Raw genomic sequence first — 9377 nt, 5'->3', positions numbered from 1 at the left:
TTTTTTTAATAAACATCAGCTACAGTTGTAGTGTAAAAGCACTGTGGACAGATGTGTTATGTACAGTGGGTTCATAGGGTGCCTTTACGAAAACATGGATGGCTGGAATATGACTAATGCTTTTTGTATTAGGGGAAAAAAAGGGGTATTCAGAGAAAAATCTGACAAGCCTTTTAATGGCGTGACTCAACAGTGATCTTTTGAAGACGTTATTACCCCACACTGTGCAGCATCACCGAAAGAGAAGATGTTTAATAGAGCACCCATGAATCTATTGTGCAATGGTTTCACATAACCACATCTCATTATGTCTAATTTTAAAATGTAGGGAACATACAGTACAGGGCTCAAGAATAACATAAGTCACACAAACATCCTTGCATCTATATTTACTGTAGTACATAACGCATTAGGTTGTGGCTTCATCTGCACTGATTGTGCCCTCTGCTGCTATTTTCTCTTTTTTTTTCAGATATAGTAAGATGGAGCTCAATGATCTGTATGGGTGACCCCTAAAGGAAGGTCAAAATAAAAGGTTTCTTCGGAGCAGTTCTCAACTTTAATTTCATTTTCTTCTACTTCTTCTCTGCATCTTCTTACCCTCTTTCTTTTTTCTGCATCCCCCTGCATAATTTCCTGGCCCATGCTGCCTGGGCTATAATGCCACATATAATATACATAAAGATATGTTATGCTGCTGCCGTACAAGCTGATGTAGTGTATTTCAATTCCGACGCCGTACTCCGAAGCGTTTTCAAAGTACTTTTCTGGCCCATCAGCACTTCGAGAATTACATTTTCATATCAAATGCACCTCACATTGTAACCGTGTTCCCTTTCTGCCAGGTCTACACTTTAGGCTGAAAAATAAAATGTTGAAACACAATGCATTAGGGACCGTATGGACAGTACAGTGATTCCCAATTACTGTGTCGTGCCATGAGAGATTGTCAGGCGTGCTGTGGAAAACTTTTCAATATGATTTAATTGTTCTGGAAATTATTATTTATTTGCTAGAAATAGTTTGTCTTTGTGGCGCTTTGGCCCAAAGGCAATGTTTCTGTCATTGGTGTGGAACCCCAGTGTTCACCTCCTGCTGCCCTTGCGACCCAATAACAGATAAGCGGATGAAAATGGATCGATAATTTGTCTTTGTTCATCAGTGAGACAGTGACAAATAGGACAGTTTAATACCCCTCCTCTAGGTGGCAGCAGTTGAACTAAAAAGTTTTTAAAAAAAATCACCAGAGCTGGTGAAAAGCTCTTCATGAGTGTCTTTCTTCAATTCCTGTCAGTGTTGAGTTGAACTAAAAAGTTAAAAAAAAAAAATCGACTAATGCATCACAGCAGCATGTAGAAGACACTACGGAAAAGTGATGCAATGTAATTAGAAACAAGAATCAATAAATCTACACGTCACACCCAATTTCCAACTTGCTTGCCAACAGCAAGAAATGGCACTAAACATCAGTTGTGCAGTTTTAGGTAACGCAAACAGTGTTGACTTCAGTTCAGTGCATGGGATTGTTGTGAGTCCCTACTAGAAACACTGAATGCTGTTGTGTTGGAAGTGGAACCTCGGGATATGAGCGTCTCGAGTTTTTCGAGATACGAGCACGCTTGGACGCTGGGTGGCCGAGCACTCTGAACAAGTGAGGAGCCCACGCTGCCTCACTTGTTCACTTCATATGTTCGGCGACTTCTGTATGCATCTCTTCCGTTCTTCATAGAAGTGATGCTCACTTCATATGTTCAGCGACTTCCGTACGCATCTCTTCCGTGATTTTCACTCTATTTTGTACATTATTCTTCATAATAGTGATGTGTCCTGATCGCAGTACGTCCACGATATGTACCATCCTAAAGTGAAAAACCAAAACGTTAATTCTAAGTTTATATAAGTTACATAGTGTACGTGTAAGGTACGCTACAGAATCAAGAGTCTACGTACGGACCAACTCTCTTCCTTCCTCTCTCCTCCTCCTCCTCCTTCTTCGCACATACCGCCATTAGCCGCTACTGTATCGTCTATAGTATCGGAATTGAAGGTTGGAGACCCTCGGCTGTGGTTGCACAAAGAATCGAACTTTTTTTTTTTCTCAAATTCTTTGTGCACCAACGCAAATGACTCACCTTTAGTTTCTCAATTTGTAGGAGCGAAAAGTACCGCTGCCCGATGACGCTGTTGCACCGATGCATTCGAACGCCACTAATTCAACACCCAGCATGCCCGCGGGCTCTCAGGTGGGTGCAAGTGCATTTTATTTTTAGACAACATTGGTACCATTTGGAAAAATGTCAACTTCATTAATCTGAACCGACCAAAGACGGTTGCATTGTCCTTGGTGCTGCTCTGTGAGAGGAGTAAGATAGGGCATCTGATCTAGTTCAATTCCCTCTCTCTCTCTCTCTCTCTCTCTCTCTCCCTCTCTCTCTCTCTCCCTCTCTCGCTCTCTTTTTCTTGTTCTCTTATTTCTTTCTTTGGCAGAAGGACAGTATTGAGTCATACCCATTTGTAAAGCCCGTCTTCCTGCCTCCACACAGATCGCAAACGGGTCAAAGTGAGGCCGCCTGTCCGCGAAACACATTGTTTTGAAAAAACACTACTTACCCAGAAATACCCGATGCCAAACTGCACTTTGTCAAAAGAAAAGTGTGTGTGTGTGTGTGTGTATACCTGTGTAGGTGTATTTTGTAGACAAATACGTACCGTACAGTAAGTGTGTGATCACGGTGTAATGCGAACATGTGTGAAAATGAGTCACCAGCATATGATTAATGTGGTTTATGTGTTTCTGGAGTTTGTCCATTGATTTGCAGTTCAGTGCTTTATATAAAACAAACAAAAGAAGAAAAAAAAACAAGAAACAAAACAACTCGTCGAGCAGACAACAAAGATGTCCTGCTATTGAACCATATATACGAGAATAAACATAATACATACAAAATCTTACTAATATGCAATTAACTCAAGTGATTTCTTTTAAGCTGACGTTGCCATCGATTGTGATGCCATCCATCATTACGTTCTACTTTTCTTTTTCTTTTTTTTTAATTAACAGGATCTGACTGTGGATTAATCAGAACAGCAGACCGCGGACACGCCGCAGATGTTGTAAGAACTGATTGGTATTGCAATGCCGCCATGATTATTTAATTTGTCAGAGTCCCGATAACTTGGAGAAATTGAGCAAACTGATGACTAATGGGAATCTGAGGAGAAACAATTCCTATCCTATCATGAGCGCTGAACACGCGGAGACTAATAAAGACAGATGACAGTGGAGTATTGCAGCAGATTAAACCGCCATGATGAAAAACAAATGAAAAAAAAAAAAAAACTTCCACCAAACACTGGATTAATATCTTTATTACCTGTAATGAGAACAAATTGTGAGAAACACAAGTTTACCAGTAGGTAGTTTAACCCAGGCGTCGGCAAACCTTATGACTTGGGGGCCACAATTGGTCCTAAAATTTGACAGGGGGCCCGGTCAGGAGCAGATGGATGGAGCTTAGATCAATAACATAAGATAAATGACATAAAAGTCATGCATAAAGGCTAAAATGCTAAAATGCTTTTAGCCTTCTCTACGCCATCTATAGGGAAAATGTGGGCATTGCAGGGAAAAGGCAGAAGTATAATCACAATACAAACCAATTATATAATTTGGACAAGTTTGGCGGGCCGAATTACAAAGCTGAACGGGCCGCATCCGGCCCCCGGGCCTTAGTTTGACCATGCCTGGTTTAACCCTTCTGTAGTATGTTTTAGCTTTTTATTTTTTCCAATCAGGTATGAATTAAATTAAAAAGCATTTAATCTGATTAATTAATGGGTAGCTGTGGATTTATCACAATTAACTGAGATAAATTCAACATTCAAATCTGTTAGTTACTGGAACAGAAAAAAATGTTTAATTCCTGTTTGTGTTCATGATTCATCATATTCATACATATCGTAGAAAACACAAAATTTGCCATAAAGCCACGTGAAACAGGGCGAGGAGCCACGTGTTGTCCATGCCTGGTTTACAGTCTCACGACCAATTTGGCAATTGTGTTAGTCAGCTGGTCAGTCTAGACCAGGCATGGGCAAACTAAGGCCCGGGGGCCGGATGCGGCCCGTTCAGCTTTTTAATCCAGCCCGCCAAACTTTTCCAAATTATATAATTTATAATATCATAACACTTCTGCCTTTTCCCTGCAATACCCATGTTTCCCCAATAGATGGCGTAGAAAATGATAAAAGCATTTTAGCCAATTATCCTTATTATGCATGAGTTTTACATGTAATCTATCTATCTGTCTGCTCCTGACCCGGCCCCCCTGTTCAATTTTAGGACCACCTGTGGCCCGCGAATCAAAAAGTTTGCCCACGCCTGGTTTAGACTCATCTGAAGTCGAAGCCTCTTCAGACGCTGGCGTTGAGACAGTATTTAAAGTTGGAGGCGCTTCTGTGAAACACAAACTTGTCATCAGTTGGTGCAAATGTGTATTGACTGTGTATTGGAGCAACATACACCAGATGGATGGTGAAATGATTACATACGCAGTGCATCGCAATACAGTGTGTAGCAATAAAGTGCTGCAGATGCGTCATCGGATGCTCGTGCTTTTCTATTCAAAAGTTTTATCAGAAAGTATGTTGTGAATCTTGGCAAGTACAAGGTACCGTACCACTTGACAGTACTGCGAGTTTCGTGGATGAATCCGAATAAAAACCCGAGTCGTGTCTCTCATTGAATTCGTGTGAAAATACTCGTCGTGCGGAGTGAAGAGTGAAGGGAAAAACAGGTGAAGTGTCAGTGAGTAACGAATTTAATCTGAGAGCGACCTTGATGTTCTTGTGTGCTCGGCTCCAGCGCTGACTTGATTCCAGTCTATTAGAGAAAAAAGGATGATAAGTGTACGAAAACTACTATTGGCAGATTGAGCATGCTCTTGTGTTCCTCATGCTGATTGGCTCATGCATCGTAGCATCTCTCAGCATCTCCCCTCGTTTGTTGGCCACTCTCTTAATATTATATTAATATATAATTTATAATATAATAACTATCTCGCCTCTACTTTTGGCGAGAAATACTTGCGATTTTTCCCATGTCGTGGTGGGTCTTGGAACGCAACTACCGCGATAGGACAGGGATCACTGTATTCCAGGTTGGGTTTCAACCCAATCTGTGAGAATAACTGCTTTTAAGTAAATTGTAGAGACGTCCGACCCGGCCCGATATTAGCATAATTATATAATATCGGTAGTAAACATTATTGGTTTTTCCTCCGAAAATGAAATCCTGGGTTCCCGATATGCTGAAATTTCTTTAGAAATGTATTTTGTACGGACAATGCTAATTTGTGGAGTGCCTTTAGTTGGGCCTCAGAATAAAAGTAGGTAACGTGTTACGTCCATGACAGGAGATATGTGACCTAAAATTAAAAATTTGGGGACAAACGGCTGAATGTATCAGTTGTATCGGTTGATATCGGTGTTTGGAAAATATCGGCATATCGGACATCAGCAAAAAGCTAAGATCGGACATCCCTAGTAAATTGTTTTAATCGTGTTGCGATGAACTGGTACTTGTGGTTTAAACACCGACACGCAGTTAAAGGAGTTGTTCTGTTATTGTACAAACGGCCTGGGCACACAGGAGAGACGCTGCGAATGAATTGTACAAGAACAAAGAGGGAAAGAAAAGAAAGGGACACGGCGAAGAGATAAAGAGGAAACAAAGAAGCAGAGAGCACAGAAGCTGCGGCATCTCAAGTCTGCTGCTCTCTCACAGGGAAACAATTAAGTAACAGAACCGACCTGGTGGTTCCCTAAAGGCCCTGTATGTTATTACCAGGAATGAACGCACGGCATCTCCAGAGATGCCGTACGTTCTGTGAGGCGGTCATTAAACCGAGGCTGTAAGTGAAGTTAAATGTCAAAAGACACCTCCCAACATTCTATCACGCTGCACTTTATTGGCCTTTAAGAGTTTTATATTCCAAGATGTAAAGGTGACAATTACAAGGACCTTATCATCAGCTGAAGTGGAGGTACAAGAGTCTGGCGTGCAAAATGGCACAATGCAAGATCGTGAGAGAAACACTGCACAGAAGAAGATTCAGTTATTGATGTGGGGTTATGTAGTGTTGTTTCCTTACAGATGGAATAAGGCACAGACACTCAGATCTCTGGAACTGTGTTCGACAGAGCTCACTGTGAGGTCATTACAGCCAGGCTTTGTATTAATGGATGAACAGTGGTTCACTGTTGGAGTAAACATGATGTTGGATGGATGGATGGATGGATGGATGGATGGATGGATGGATGGATGGATGGATGGATGGATGGATGGATGGATGGATGGATGGATGGATGGATGGATGGATGGATGGATGGATGGATGGATGGATGGATGAAATGATGGATGGATGAGTGATCAATGGATGGCTGCATGGATTGACAGACAGGTGGATGTATAGCTGGATGGATGAATGGGCAGATGGATGATGGATGGATGGTTAAAATGATGGATTGATAGATGCAATGAATGGTGGATGGGTGGATGGATGGATGGATGGATGGGCGAAGAAAATAATGGATGGCGATGTTGAATAGATGGATGGGTGGATGGATGGATGGATAAGTGATAAATGATNNNTGATAAGTAGATCGATCAACAGAATTATGGCTGAATGGATGAAATGATAGTCGGTGGGATGGATGAATAGATGGATGGATGAGTGATCAATAGATGGCTGCATGGATTGACAGACAGGTGGATGTATAGCTGGATGGAGGGAGGACAGATGGATGGATGAATGGGCAAATGGATGATGGATGGATGGTTGCAATGATGATTGATAGATGCAATGAATGGTGGATGGATGGATGGATGGTTGGATGGATGGATGATGATGTTGAATAGATGGATGGATAAATAGGACGGACAGATGGATGGATGGATGGATAAGTGATAAGTAGATCCATCAACAGAATTATGACTGAATGGATGAAATGATGGTCGGTGGGATGGATGAATAGATGGATGGATGGATGGATGGGTGGATGGATGGATAGATGGGACGGATGGATGGATGGATAAGTAGATGGATCAATAGAATTAGGGCTGGATGGATGTATAGATGGACGGATGGATGGACGGACGGACATTTTCTAAAGCATCAACAGGCTTCACCAAGTGGAAACCTGTCCTTTCTTGTCCAGGATCGGATCAAGCAGCACCATTACATCATGGTACATACAACCTGTAACTGAAGGAACTGGACCCTGAGCTGCAAAGAGCTGAGCTGAGAAGCTCATATGATCAGACATGGTCTAAATATAGGCAGCTGCTGCATGATTCCTTCTGCCTGAGCAGGGATTCACCCGTCCTCCACTGAGAACAAGAGGATAGAGAGCAGTTCTGTGAGAATGGTGGGCGGATGACAAGAGGTTAGGCCCATATTTAGAAGTCTACCATCAGACTTGAGTGTGTGTGTGTGTGTGTGTGTGTTGGTGCTGCTGCTGTGTGTCTTTAAAGACAGATTTGGGTTGACAACAACAACATAAGGCACATTTTGACATTGGCCGGACTTTAAAGCAGGTTCGGAGCGACTTAAGGGGGGGATTTTGTGGGTCAAGACGTGGTTAGGAGGTAGGTTTTTTTAATAGAGTCAGGTTTGAGTTCCCAACTGTGGAGACCAGGGTGGAGGGATGATGAGGGGAGTGGGAGAAAGGGAGAGGGGGGGGGGCAGAGATGTGAGCTATTCACTGCCTCCATCGCAACAACATCACCGTAAACTGTGGATCTGTGGAGCAACGATTATTTAAAGAATAATGACTTGTTTTCATCATTTTTTAAAATAATAATAATAATTACACATTTTTTTAGGAATGTTGATTTATCTCATGTAATCAAGTTAAATTGTGATTAATTACAGTCGCCATTATTCATGATGATGAATTATTTTTTTTAGCAAGCCTGTGATTATTTACGTTATATCTTTTGTCCATGTTTTGTCTCGTGTGTGTGCTTGAGACAGTTGTATTTTTAGTCTTTGGAGGCAGGGCCATGGTGTTAGACTATGCAGGCCATTGTAATAGAACAATTGAAAAATTAAATTCATTTAAATATCATAGTTTCATACTAACTTTCCAGCATCTTGTAGTCACACTGTTCCGGATTTCTTCTGTATTTCTGTAATTTCCCACAACCCATTTTCATTGTAAGTGCAAACGAACCGTGTTTGTTTCTCTCATCACAGCTAAATGATACAGAAAAGTGAAGAATCTGGAATAAATAAGTGAGCAATATAAAACCTTGATCATAACAGTGGTTCACAAGCCATGGTATGTGTACCACTTGTGGTTCTCGGACTCCCTCTAGTGGTACTCGAGGAAATGTGTCTTTGTGTATGTGAGTTTAATTTTGAAAATGTAATTGCTACTTGGTTTTAGCTGATTTAGCTGATGGACTGATAGTCTTGTGATAAGTGAATGGTTTTCTCCATATTCCAAGAGCACTGGTGTGTATTTTCCGATGCGGTGCACGGTGTAAAAGGTTTGAGATGAATAGGTTCATCTGAAATTCGTATCCTAAGGCGTATGGTACAGATTTCAAACTGCTTTCCATAATAGCCAGCCTTCGTAAAACATTTTTTAAAGTGGCTCATTCTGGTGGAATGAAAACTACAAATCACACATTAAGGTGTGTTGAAAACCTCGTAAAAACAGTAAAACTATCTTATTCCTCCACTTGTGCCGATAGAAATGGAAAAATGAAATATTTCCGTGTAAAAATGAAAACCCGTCAGACCAGAAACCATCAGCCCCGACTGTGGATCCTTACCTTGGACGTTTTTCTGAGGTAATATTGAAAATCACTGCAGTAACGGCGGGAGCTGTGGGTAGCTAATCGCTGATGCACATTTTCCTTCTCAGCGTGTAATAAAATCAGCCCACTTGTAATTACCCCTACCTCGCACTTCACTCAAACGCCATGTCATTATTGGCTCAGAGAGACACTTCAGTGATGAAGACAGGTTCTTACAGGCTAAACTGGATTTAAGACCAATAACCAGGTTTCCAGCAGAGGCATTACAGCAGTGCTGGTGAAGAAATTCATTCCACTCCTCACAACATATCTGCACGTAATGTGAGATTTATAGCAATTGATTAAAGTTGCTGAAAATGATAAAAGCCCTGCTTAAACACTGTCTTTTTGTTTATTTGAAAAAAAAAAAAAAGAGAAGAAAATCCTTTTTAAAGCGACCACAGTTTACTCACTCTCAGATAGAAGTCAAGATGGATGAAAACTCCATCACAAGCAGTGGAGCAGGAATAATGTAGTATTTGTACAATACTACGATAATAAAGCTGAACTC

The 9377-nt window shown here is 41.3% G+C and overlaps 1 long non-coding RNA gene across 1 annotated transcript in view; it reads left to right on the top strand.

Moving 5' to 3' along the window:
- The window catches only part of LOC112487712 (uncharacterized), an 18125-nt gene extending 15070 nt beyond the window's left edge, over window positions 1-3055 (top strand). Inside the window, exons 2-3 of the long non-coding RNA XR_003051056.1 lie at window positions 2154-2243; window positions 2488-3055. This is a non-coding gene — a long non-coding RNA (uncharacterized LOC112487712). The remainder of the gene's footprint in view (window positions 1-2153; window positions 2244-2487) is intronic.
- Window positions 3056-9377: the final 6322 nt, after the last annotated feature.

This window comes from Cynoglossus semilaevis, chromosome 11 (assembly GCF_000523025.1).
Source record: "Cynoglossus semilaevis isolate Cse_v1.0 chromosome 11, Cse_v1.0, whole genome shotgun sequence".
Lineage (NCBI taxonomy): Eukaryota > Metazoa > Chordata > Actinopteri > Pleuronectiformes > Cynoglossidae > Cynoglossus > Cynoglossus semilaevis.
The sequence above is the reverse complement of the archived record's forward strand: the minus strand, read 5'-3'. Positions and strand labels throughout refer to the sequence as shown.